Source organism: Thalassophryne amazonica, chromosome 1 (genome assembly GCF_902500255.1).
Source record: "Thalassophryne amazonica chromosome 1, fThaAma1.1, whole genome shotgun sequence".
Classification (NCBI taxonomy): domain Eukaryota; kingdom Metazoa; phylum Chordata; class Actinopteri; order Batrachoidiformes; family Batrachoididae; genus Thalassophryne; species Thalassophryne amazonica.
Window position 1 is genome coordinate 14,722,717 of NC_047103.1, and position 13,476 is coordinate 14,736,192.

Here is a 13,476-nt window from a genome sequence, read left to right on the forward strand (position 1 = left end):
GCCTGTGAGCACTCCTTGTGGGAGGAGTCGTCCAGCCCCTCGTCGGAATTCCTTTGTCTGAGAAGTTGCTGAGAGACTGGCGCTTTGTTTGATCAAAATTTTTTCTAAACCTGTGAGACACATCGAAGTGGACATGGTTCGAAAAATTAAGCTGGTTTTCAGTGAAAATTTTAACGGCTGATGAGAGATTTTGAGGTGATACTGTCGCTTTAAGGACTTCCCACAGTGCGAGACGTCGCTCAGCGCTCTCAGGCAGCGTCATCAGCCTGTTTCAAGCTTAAAACCTCCACATTTCAGGCTCTATTGATCCAGGACGTCGTGAGAGAACAGAGAAGTTTCAGAAGAAGTCGGTTTCAGCATTTTATCCGGATATTCCATTGTTAAAGGAGATTTTTTTAATGAAAGACGTGCGGACGGGTCCGCGTGTCGGGACGCAGCCGACGCGGTGCGGCGGCACAGGAAAAACACCTCCGTGTTGATAACAATTTGTAAAATCCAGGCGGCTTTTGATGGCTTTCAGTGGAGTGAGTATATGAGAAATTGTTTAACAGCTGGACATGTTCCAACTTGTCCTTAAGGCTTCCTAAAGAGGTGTTTTTCCTGTGGCAGAGCGTCGCGGCGGCTGCATCCCGACGCGCGGACCCGTCCACACGTCTTTCATTAAAAAAAATCTCCTTTAACAGTGGAATATCCGGATAAAATGCTGAAACCGACTTCTTCTGAAACTTCTCTGTTCTCTCACAACGTCCTGGATCAATAGAGCCTGAAATGTGGAGGTTTTAAGCTTGAAACAGGCTGATGACGCCGCCTGAGAGCGCTGAGCGATGTCTCGCACTGTGGGAAGTCCTTAAAGCGACAGTGTCACCTCAAAATCTCTCATCAGCCGTTAAAATTTTCACTGAAAACCAGCTTAATTTTTCGAACCGTGTCCATTTCGATGTGTCTCACAGGTTTAGAAAAAAGTTTGATCAAACAAAGCACCAGTCTCTCAGCAACTTCTCAGACAAAGGAATTCCGACGAGGGGCTGGACGACTCCTCCCACAAGGAGTGCTCACAGGCGAATGACGTCACCGACAGGCGTGGAAAAACTCACGCATGCGCACGAGGGTTCATGCATGTCTGACGTAAAAACATATGAATGAAATCCATATAGTTTTTGAAAAAAATAAAAAGGACCTATACTTTATGGACAGACCTCGTATATCACAGAGACGTGTCTGGTTAGTGGATGCTGGACGAGTTACTGACAATTATGAACCGCTGAGGCTCAATTTACATGTAGTTTGGCTGCTACCTTGTTAAACAGTGCGTTTGTAGGTGCGCTCCAGCTGCCCGCACCCACTTTCACATCAGTGTGAGCTAAGACGATGCCCACAATTTGGGAAAATACTGAACAAAATAAACAACAGAAGGGAAAAGTTAAATCTGAATTAAATAATGAGCAGAACATGTGGCTGGGGATGATTCAAAAACTTTTCATGGATACAGCAAATTAGTGCCAAACAGAAACCGCTCCATAGGACCATAAAAAAAAAAAATCTCTTCAAAACATTGTTCTGGAATCTGCATTAAGAAAAGCTCATGAATGTGTATGCATATCAAGTGATGAATTTCATATTTATAAGCTACAGCCAGTGCAGTCGCTTAGGTGCCGTACTAGCATGTACGCCGCTTGTCCGAAACGGTTGCATCATATTGATTTTGGTGTTAATTATAACCAACATACCAAACTATGTCTCTTCTGCATTACATCATAAAACAAATGATGTGAAAATATATGTCGACTTACTGAGCTACAGCGAGAGAGAAAAAAAATGTTTTCAGTCATTTTTGATTATAAAAATGTCAACATGATCAAGTAGTAACTTTGAGTCAAAACAAAAATCTTTGTAGCCTCAGTTTTTACAAAATTCTAAGTGAAAAGGCAATTCTGAGTCTGCTTATTTCTATTTAAATCCAATATGTTTGACATTTTTTGGCATATTTTGTAAAAGTTAGCAAGAAACAAACATTTTAAAATCTAAAAATGCTGTTTTTGGAACCAGGAAACACCTGTGAAGTTATTTCCAAGACTTCTTAGGGCAATGTTAGCATGCTAACTAGCATTACAGGAACATCACTGTGAAAGAAGTTTCACTGAAACAAATCAAGTTAACTTTGGTTCCGTTAAGCAGATAAGCATGAAGTTAAAACAGCAAGCTAGCTACACCAAGGGAATGTCTATCAAGCAACAAACAACACCTGCTTGTTGCCCTCATTTGTAGCTAATGTGACCTTGGGTTTAGTTATGCATCATGTAAAAATGACCTTTCTGTTCACTGTCTGAAAATTCGTAGGGAATCTTTTAGTATCATTGGATACACATTGTGCAGTTGTCTACATTTGTGGTGTTAAATCACTGGTGGGGTTCAAGATCCCTTTGTACAATTTAATCAGTAGTTTAAGGTGAAATCTAGACTTAATTTGCCTTTACACATTTGTCAGTTTTAACAGTTAGTTTGTACAGATGTGTTTTTGTAAATTAATAACATGCATGACCATCAAATCCAGAGGCCATATCTGAATTTTTAATTTTAACAATTTTATTTTATCGAGTTTAAACACAGGCAATTCTAAGAGAAATCCAATCAGATTTTTTTAGTTTTTTTTTTTTTTTTTGCTTTATTGGTGAGCTAAAACATGGCCAAATTTTGCCATCATGATAATTCTGTTACCATAGAATTACCCACATACAAAGGACTTCAATTTCTACATCTCTAGATTTAAAAATGGTTAAAAGAAATAAATGTGTGCTGTTCCAGGTGTCAGGAATATGTGAAAAAGTGTCATCTTTTTAATCCATTACCAGCGATTTGACAACATCTATGCATTAAATCTCTCTTAATATTGACTTGAACGTCAAAAAAGAAGAAAAAAATATCATTGCTAACCATTAGATTGAAATCCCCCCTGTCCTGTCTCTGCTTTGGCAATGAGATCGGAGGCCATAATTCAAACGTTTCCCTTCTAATCAGCACTCCTCTGTGAGGCAACTGCCAGGCCAGCTCATCCGCTATACTCTTTGGACCCTCGTCAGCACTCCATCCTGTAGACGCCTGCCAGTAGCCTCTCCCTCCGATCAATAGGCGCTGGCGGCTCTCTTTCCCCCTTTGCTCTCAGCCACCACAGTATGAACTGCTCTGTTCTGTCGGCGCAGCACAGTAATTAGGAATTAGGCCTGCACGGCTGTGTGAATTAGCTTAATATGTGTCCGCAATGAAGGACGAAGCTTTTCAAGCCCACTGGAGACAGTCGCTGGGCATGAAAGAAGCTAATCTTTAGGAAATTTAGAGAGCAGGAAGGATGGCGTGTGTGTGTGTGAGAGAGAGAGATTAGTCCAGAATATTTGAGAGTTCCCAGAGTGATGCATCTTTCTGATGCGTCTCATCACTCAATGATACAAACATAAAATTTGCAGACGCTCTTGGTAATGTATGGCTCAGCAAGGAACACACAGCCATTACTTAAAAACAGGGATGGGCAATCCAAGACCAAGCAGCTTTTCAAATCTATCCCCTTAGAAAAAAAGTGGTGCTCTGATATATTTACCAGCTGCAGCAGTGACTGATGTGATGCAACACTTGGAGATTGATGGACAGTCACAGAAAGTGGGAGCTCATCCCTGACAAAGATGCACAGAAACAAAGTATCCAAACTCTATGATGGGACATACGTCCAAGCAAAACAAGGTTTTGTGCTTGACCTTCCATGAGATCAGAAGATGGTCATCCTTACTGAGAAATACCACCTGAGTTTTGGACCTGGACAAGTAGCACACCAGTAACAAGACCCCTACAAGATCTCTCCTGCAGTTGTGTCCTTTCCAGACTTGACGCTCAGAACAGCTTTTCCCCATGCCCTTCAAAATGCATGCAACCTTGCTATGGAGGGCAACAGCAAATTTATCCCTATGGATGTCTTTGGGACTAAATCTCTTTGGAGAATCGTCAGGTGTCAAATAAATGGTTACCTTTAGAGACTCCAAAACGTCTCCAAGCATGGTCCAGCTCGTAGGTGCCTGAGTGTTGAGGACCCCAGCAAGGACATGTCCATGTTCCACCTGGCTGCAACCAATAAATCGTGGGTTCTGACCGATGGTCTCAGATGAGACCCTCTCAGAAGAATAAAAAGTTGTAGTTTCTTGACTGTCTGCTTGAAGCTGGTTCAAACAATGAGCAAGTTCTCATTCAAATCCATGTTTGTCCAAATGTCCAAATGTTAAATGTCCAAATTTAGATCAGAAATAAACATGTTTACAGCCTGGTACAAAAAACTATTTTGGTTTCTGTAGATGGTTTGCTCCTCCATGATGACTGTATGTGGCCAATTTTTTTAAGGAGTTTTAAACCATGACTTTATGCATAATTAGGGGCGTGGTCCCTTTGAGTGACAGCAACTGAGCCTAGCGCAACTCTCATAGCGTCTTTTGCTAAGAGGCCACGTGATGCAGCTGCTTGCTGTTGTGGAGGTTTTGAGTATTTTATGACAAACACCTGGAATAACATGGCTTGTTGTGTGGTGAAAGGTCCTAGCAGATCATCTAATATTCGCGCTGAGTGACACTCTTATTTAACAGCATATGCTAATGGAATGTGGCTTTTAGCAGCTTTTGTTAGCCTGTTTCTTTAAGCCCCATTAATGCACAATTACTGAGAAAATAAGCGGCTCATAACTTTAACTTTTGAAATGTCCACACCAAAGTAAATCTTTAAAACCGCCATGCAGTCTTCAAAAATATGATTTAATCAACACCAAAACCAAGGTTAGCCTGTTAGCTTAGCTGGCTCAGACTCAAAGATAGGGGTGTGGTCATACACCGATCCACCCACGCCCCACCCCTTTATGCATTAATGAGTTCACTGTGACGTAACCCGAATCAGCGCTGCCAACAAGACGACGCCCAGATATGAGCTTCATATCGGCTGTTTTGGATCTCTATAGAAAACCTACGGGCGACGTCATGCAGGTTTTGTCCAGTATAGATATAGTCTATGGTATTGACTGGTTGTCTACCTGGGTAGCAGCGATCCAGGACCAGAGGCAGTACCAAAATGTGATGGATGCAGAAATAGCACCTGCTCCCAGACATGACCTAGCAGGACCCAGAGTCAGAAGGTGAATCTCTGAGTTTACATCCCAGCCCTCACACACAGTACGGGCATGAATGTTCAGCAGTGAGTGGAGGAGTGTCATCACAGACTCAAGGGCAGAAATGTATTGCTTTCACAGGGTGGCTTTACTCACGGCAGAGCCAGTGTGACGAGCTCTGATATCTACAAGGACATCGGAAAGTTGTGACTGTTCTGATCAGGATGCTTCCTATAGGGACCTCTTTTTGGATTATTTTTCCAGGCATCTCCAACTGGGCACGAGATACCAGCATAGAACCAGAACCTGAAGGAGGCAGCTAGAGTACTGACGGGGACTAGAAGGAGAGAGCATATCTCACCCATATTGGCCTCTCTTCATTGGCTTCCTGTTAATTCTAGAATAGAATTTAAAATTCTTCTTCTTACTTATAAGGTTTTGAATAATCAGGTCCCATCTTATCTTAGGGACCTCGTAGTACCATATCACCCCAATAGAGCGCTTCGCTCTCAGACTGCAGGCTTACTTGTAGTTCCTAGGGTTTGTAAGAGTAGAATGGGAGGCAGAGCCTTCAGCTTTCAGGCTCCTCTCCTGTGGAACCAGCTCCCAATTCAGATCAGGGAGACAGACACCCTCTCTACTTTAAGATTAGGCTTAAAACTTTCCTTTTTGCTAAAGCTTATAGTTAGGGCTGGATCAGGTGACCCTGAACCATCCCTTAGTTATGCTGCTATAGATGTAGACTGCCTGGGGGTTCCCATGATGCACTGTTTCTTTCTCTTTTTGCTCTGTATGCACCACTCTGCATTTAATCATTAGTGATCGATCTCTGCTCCCCTCCACAGCATGTCTTTTTCCTGGTTCTCTCCCTCAGCCCCAACCAGTCCCAGCAGAAGACTGCCCCTCCCTGAGCCTGGTTCTGCTGGAGGTTTCTTCCTGTTAAAAGGGAGTTTTTCCTTCCCACTGTAGCCAAGTGCTTGCTCACAGGGGGTCGTTTTGACCGTTGGGTTTTACATAATTATTGTATGGCCTTGCCTTACAATATAAAGCGCCTTGGGGCAACTGTTTGTTGTGATTTGGCGCTATATAAAAAAATTGATTGATTGATTGATTGATCATCCCTTTTCAAAGGTGAACAACTGGGTATTCCCCATTTGACCTGCAGACACGGTGACCTGGAAGCGGTGCAGAGCAAGTGGACTTTCAAAGAAGAGGACTGATCAGACTTTTTTTTTCAGTAGACTAGATGAACTGCTCCACCTCAATCAGTTTGGGAAATCTGACCAACTAACATCCAAGCACACATCTCCGAGACACAAAAGTACATTTGCTACTATAACTGACAAGACACGTGCTATGACATGTGAGGTATCAGCTGATCACCAAAAATCACACTGAAGGGTCATGCCATTTGAAATCACCAGACCTTCCTGCTTGATGGTCTCAGAAGTACTTAGTTCTTTGATATTTTGTAGTCTGTGGTAGAAGAAGATAATAGCAGTTGGTTTTTAGCTCAATATCTCTCTCCGTTCAGATTTTATGGGGTTTTGAAAAAGGGGGCGTGTCAGCGTTAACCATCTATGGCCCGTTTGTGAGCATTTTCAACTGCTCTTATTTCAAAATTTAAACAAGATATTATGTCCATTGTTTCAGAATATGTTTATTATGTCTCAAATTATTTGCAAAAAATACCCAAAGCATCATTAACCCCTTGTGGACTGTGCTGTTGCCAAACAAAAAGTGAAATTTGATCGACGTGGTCAGAAAATGAGCCATTTTAGGGGTGTATTTTCTTACACTTCTAAAACAATGTAGGTTTTGGAGTTTCTCTTGCCTATAGAACACATAAAAGGCTATCCAAAAATGCATAGAGAACACAAATACTAATCTTGAATTCTGAGCAAAATTAACCCCATTCCGTCCAACTTGGTGGGCGGGCCCTTTTTGGCCCATTATTTGACCATGTGGGTACCCTTAGAGTTCCAAAATGAAGGTGTCATTTGAAAGCTCTTGATGAGTACTACAAAATAAAACCAAAGCAAACATGGAACAAACATCCCTTCATAGAAAACAATGGCATGCTTTTTAAGAAAAAAAACATATTTCAGTAGCAAATGTACACAAAATGTACACTGATGTTACATTAAATCACACATATGACTTTTTTGAAATATACTGGTGGAACCTTAAACATGATGAATGTATTAGCTTTCTGGACTTTGCAGAGAATTATTCCCTTATAGTGCAGGATGCAGCCCAGGGATACCACTGGGACAATTCCCAAGCCACTCTGCATCCCTTCACTGTGTACTACAAAGCAGATAATTCCTTGCAGTGCCTCAGCATTTGTGTAATTAGTGATCACTTAAAACATGACACCATTGCAGTTCACTACTTTCAGACTAAGGTTTTGCCACTGGTGCAGGCTGCAGTTCCCACTGAGATAAACAGAATCTTTTACTTCAGTGATGGTGCTGCTAGCCAATACAAAAATTTCAAGAATTTTTGCAACTTGATTCATCACTATGAAGATTTCGGGAGTGAAGCTTCGTGGCACTTCTTTGCCACTTCACATGGGAAAAGCCCATGTGATGGAATAGGTGGCACTATTAAGCGAGAGGCAGCCCGGCGAAGTCTGCAGGTCACAACTTCAGGCCACATCTTAACACCCCAGCATCTATTTGAGTGGGCAAGTACAAACATTAAGGGCATTCTGACAATCTTTATTTCAACAGAGGATGTCAAGTCCCATGCAGTAAGTCAAACAAAGCGCTTTGACGGGGCAAAAACTATACCAGGCCCCAGGGATAACCACTGCTTCACTGTCACAGAAAATGGCACCATTCTTGTGAAGAGGGTTTCTGGAGGTGATGTGGGAGGATCTGAATGTGGAATCCCTATGCCAAAGGTCCTTGAACTTAGTGAATGTACCCCTGGTCAATATGTTGCTTGTTTGTGTGATGGTCAGTGGTGGCTTGCAACCATCTTGGCACAGTCTGAAGAAAATGAGGGTGTACAGGTGTCATTCATGCATCCACATGGCCCTGCAGCTAACTTTCACTGGCCACGGAGGGAGGACCTCTAGTATATCACAACAACCGAGAAGCCTCGATGAATGAGCTAATACATGTATTTACTTTTACATTTACATTGTGGTGTGTAGCTGCCATGCAAAGCTGCACATCAGGAGCAATTCAGGGATTAAGAACTTTCCCAAAAAACACCTTAGTACCATTTTCAATGGCAATGGTGAGATAAGATTTCCCCCCCCCCTCCCCACACACACACACACACACACACACACACACACACACACACACACACACACACACACACACACACACACACACACTCACCACATACATTTTTACCTGGATGGGGGACACAAACTCACAACCTTCTGGTGACAACCCTGCTTCTCCAACTTTTCAGCCACCACGCCCTTATTTCCACCACACACCCAGCATAAGTTGAGATAATACGCAAGATGAGCCAGGAGCAGTCTGGAGGGCATGAGAAAGCAGAGAAAATCTAGACCCACATATTGCTCACCAGAGGTCAATCCGAGAGGATCCTCGTTGCTTACGGCAACTGACAAATGACGACATCAGCCAGTGTTCACTGCCACCGTGTGCGGAGAGAAAGCAGATTCATTTCATGCCCCGAGCAGGGACTGAAACGAGCCCTTTCTTTCTCTGTCCATCGTGCACCTGAAGCGCAGCAGGCTGACCCACAGAGCTCCAGCACGCTGAGCCAGCCCTGCCCAGCCCTCCTGGACACATTACGCGCTCGTTAACCAACTGCAAACGCCAAAAGTCTTCCTGTGGTACAGGTGTGGAGCGCACCACAACCTCACAGGAAAACGCCAAAAGGGCAGCAGGTGTTTGTCCAATGAGCACATGAGGTTGTGGAGAACTTAACCGCTGCATGTGGTGCCAAACACCCAACAGTCACCCGGCCTCTTTTGTTTACGAAACAATGCACTTTTACGCACTTTTACGCACAACGCACTGCGAATTTGGGTCAGCAGTCACCTGGAGTAAAACATCTCCTGTGTGTTTGGGGGTCGCCTCAGCACATGTTCAACCCGTTGTCATAAAAACAGCATTTATATATATATATATATATATATATATATATATATATATATATATATATATATATATATATATATATATATATTTTTTTTTTTTTTTTTTTTTATTATAATATTATTATTTCCTGTCCCCAGCACCAGCAGCTGCTCGAAAGAGTCCGCCACGCGCCTTCCTGGAGATTTCCTGCGCATCCCCAAATCGCACAAGCAGGTCCTGCTCTCGAGAACCATTTTCATGGACTACAATGAAAACAAAACAAAACAAAACAAAACAAAACAAAAAAAGCAAAGCTGCCGTGTGCACCGGAGAAGCACCGACTCACCGAGACGAGGTCCTGCCTGCTGGTTTTGACCGTGATCAGCGCCGCTTTTGCAGCCGATCCGCACTGTGCTGAGATCAGATCACCAACGGAACCTGCTCGCTGCGTCCTGCGTCCTGACGTGCCGGGGATGGAGCGATCATTTGCTGTGGGGGTTTGCAAGGCTGAGGCATCCGCAGGGAGGAGAGAGGGAGGTGGAGGAACAGGCGACGCGCTGGGTGCGAACGCAAGGACGAAGAAAGACCAGAAGAAAAAAAAGAGGGAGGGAGGAGAGAAGCGGAGCACTGCAGCGGCGAGGAGGCGCCGGAGGAGAAGAGGTACCGGAGGAGAGGAGGCAGACGGCAGCGCTCAGCCTCGCGCGCACGCACGCGGCACAGATTCATACAAGAATATGCAGCGCCATCTTCAGGAGAGGTGAGGTAGGGCGGTGGTGGGTGTGGTCTGTTTTAAAGGCGCCTCAGTGTTGAGGAGCTCAGAAACTGGAGGAGGTCAAAAGAAGACCCTGGTTTGTCCTGGCTGCAGCACAGAGGGCTATAAGCCATCTCACAGTTATGAGTGTGCATGTCTGGGAGAGCCTATAGCACCTGCGGGTCAACGGTCACGGGACCCAAGAACCAGTTTGCTGCAGGCTTAAACAATACGGCTGGAGTTTGCATGTCTGCCTTGTTCGTCTTCACTACTGTCACAGTTATCCATGTTATTGCTCAAACTCGTGTGACTGAACGTCACTTTTCCCTCTAAGAAGTTGAGGCCGACCGCGTAACTAGTTAGCATGCCGGCGTCTCATTTGTTATCGGAATTAACCAGACAAATCGCTCCACCAACTAAGAACGGCGAGGAAGCAAAAGAGCGATCAACCTGTTCATCCTTTCCATGTCTGAGCCGGGTGAGGTTTCCCGTGTTGAGTCAAGTTAATCCACAGGCTCCTGGTGGTGCCCTTTTGTCTCCCCGGTGTAACCGGTACACCGGACGCTGCCCGGCGTGTCCTGGGAATAAAGCCGCCGGATCGCTAGTTGTCATCGCTTATGGTCCGAACTATGACAGAATCTGATCGTCTTCGAACCTCCAACTTTTGTTCCTGATTAATGAAATCATTCTTGGTCCAATAATTTCACCTCTAGCCCCCGGCCGTCTCTCTTAATAATGGGCCCAGTTAAGTGAAGAAAACCCACAAAATAGAACCGCAGTGCTGTTCCATTATTCCTTGCCGCGATATCCAGGTGTCCCGCTTTAAACACTATAATCTCCAAAGTAAATGCTTCGGACCACGTTATAATGGATACAATCCACCCGATTCATTGAGGAAATGATGGAATGCAGATTGTATTTTCTTTGGAGGCTCATAGTCACTTCATTATTACATCTGATTCCTTGTTAGAGATACTGAGGGTGTATTCCTTTGTTCGGTTTTTTGCTCTAATAAAGTCCTTAAAAACGCTTCGGATCCAGTTAAGAGCACCGAAAACCAAATATGAGCTTTTTAACTGCAGCAACTTTAAGATACACTATTGGAGCTGGAAATACAGCAAAATACCAATAAACAGAGAGAAATGACTGATTTGAATAGCACCGCTCTCACGGGTCGGCTGTGTTTGGGCCAGATGACCTCTCACCTCTCCCACAATGCAGTGTGTCATCTGAGAGTGTGAGATGGCTTATTCTCAAGTGGCGGATATGGACCAGTTGTCTGTCTGGGTGGTTTCCATCCAGGACCCAAGGCAGCAAGTGCATGCTCCCCAAGCTTTTCTCCACAGTAGATATTCCTGCTGGACCAGCAGAAGTGACTTTTTCATTTTGAGCTCTGCGTGACCAAGCTAGTGGTGGATGTGGAAAGCATTGCTGACCACACTGGCCACTCTCACGCAACTGAGCTGGAATATTTAGGAGCATAGAACCTGTGGTCAAGGAACAAAAGGACACATGACATGGCATCACAAAGTATGTTCTACAGAAAACAGGTGCAACTGACACATTTAACATGTGGAGCAACCATTCTGAAATGCAAGTCGAAAAAAAAACTCTGAAGTCCTTTGGATAAAGAAAGAATAATTATGACCACATGTGGGGAAAGTGGTATTAAGCGAGTCATTTAGGGGATAACCCTGTTGTGTCTGATGATTCACAGACGTTCATGCTGGTTATACGGTCGCAAATTGAGCTTTACCGATGACATAATAAGGAGTTTTAATCCAGCATGAATGTCCGCAAATCATCAGATAAAACAGGGTTATCCCCATTTTAATCCAATTCCATCGTGTAATTCAGTCAGCGGGGCTTACCGTCAAGTCAGCGTCGCACCAACAGCGGTCAGGGTGCAGAGTAATCCATCAAATGTGAAAACCCATCAAATCCATCAAATGTGAAACAGTAATTCTGTATCAGAATCTACAGCAATACTTTCGTATGGTGTCTTAAATTCACCCATTTCGGCATCGTCGTCAGTACGCGACTTTCTCTCGCTGTCAGACAACAGCACCATTATTGACATCTGCGTAGCAGCGCGCATTCAGGGTGCGGAGCAATACATAAAATGTGAAATGGTCAAACATTTTGCGACCTTACACCTGATATTATATAGTCTTAAATTTCACACGATTAACCAATCAGATTTACAGAAAAAAATGTAATTTGATTAAATCAAATCGATTTTATTTATATAGCACCAAATCACAACAAACAGTTGCCTCAAGGCGGTTTATATTGTAAAGCAAAAGCCATACAATAATTACAGAAAAACCCCAACGGTCAAAACGACCCCCTGTGAGCAAGCACTTAGCGACAGTGGGAAGGAAAAACTCCCTTTTAACAGGAAGAAACCTCCAGCAGAACCAGGCTCAGAGTTAGAATTGTATATATTCAGCTGAATTTGTTTATCATTTGGGGGCACAGGAATTCAACTGAAGGTCCTATGTACCATGGCCAGATAGTCACCCAGGGAATGTATGTGCAAAATTTCAGAAAAATGACCATATATTCTGGATTATAAATCACACCTCTTAACAAATGCCTCTCAAAGAAGAAAAACCCGTATCACGTCACACCGGAATATAAGACACACCTTTTTTCTGTTATCGGTGCTGTAATTTGGTATTTTTGTGCATTTTGGAAGTGTGCCTTTTATTATTTTATTAATAGAGTTTATTTTGTTCAGTGCTTTGATTCCTGGGAAAGTCCCACATAAAAATAAGTCCCTTTGGCTGCTCCCTTGGTTTTTGTACTTTCCCCCACTCAAGGTCATCCACAACTCTGGTGGTTGGCTCCCACTGCGGTATTGTATCACTTCCTGTTCTGGAGCACAGCGGCGTTTTGCTGTATCTGTTAGCTGTTTAATCTGCGCAGTTAGATTGATCTAGTTAACTAGATAACGATTTGTTTCACAGTGTAATCTTCACGTGCCTCAACTAAAGCACTCCTTCTGCTGAATCACCTCTAAATTATTTACACATTATTCACTTTGCGTGTTTTTAGGAATCCGCTAGCTTAGCGCAGCTACTAGCTCTTAGCCGGTTTAGCATGGCGGCTTCTCCTGTCTCTCACGCACTTTTCTGCTCTGGGTGTGAAATGTTTAGTTAATCCTCGGCCTCCTTTAGCAGTAATGGTACTTGTAATAAGTGTAGCTTATTCGTAGCTTTGGAGGCCAGGCTGGGCGAATTGGAGACTCGGCTCCGCACAGTGGAAAATTCTACAGCTAGCCAGGCCCCTGTAGTCGGTGTGGACCAAGGTAGCTTAGCCGCCGTTAGTTCCCTCCCGGCAGATCCCGAGCAGCCGGGAAAGCAGGTCGACTGGGTGACTGTGAGGAGGAAGCGTAGTTCTAAACAGAAGCCCCCTGTACACCACCAACCCGTTCACATTTCTAACCGTTTTTCCCCACTCGACGACACACCCGCCAAGGATCAAACTCTGGTTATTGGCGACTCTGTTTTGAGAAATGT

The 13,476-nt window shown here is 43.9% G+C and overlaps 1 protein-coding gene across 2 annotated transcripts in view; it reads right to left on the reverse strand.

Moving 5' to 3' along the window:
* ctnnd2a (catenin (cadherin-associated protein), delta 2a) overlaps positions 1–9,851 on the reverse strand; it is a 923,305-nt gene extending 913,454 nt beyond the window's left edge. For both annotated transcript variants that reach the window (XM_034165435.1, XM_034165372.1), the window contains exon 1: positions 9,548–9,851. The gene's annotated coding sequence lies outside the window, so the exon portion shown is untranslated. The remainder of the gene's footprint in view (positions 1–9,547) is intronic.
* Positions 9,852–13,476: the final 3,625 nt, after the last annotated feature.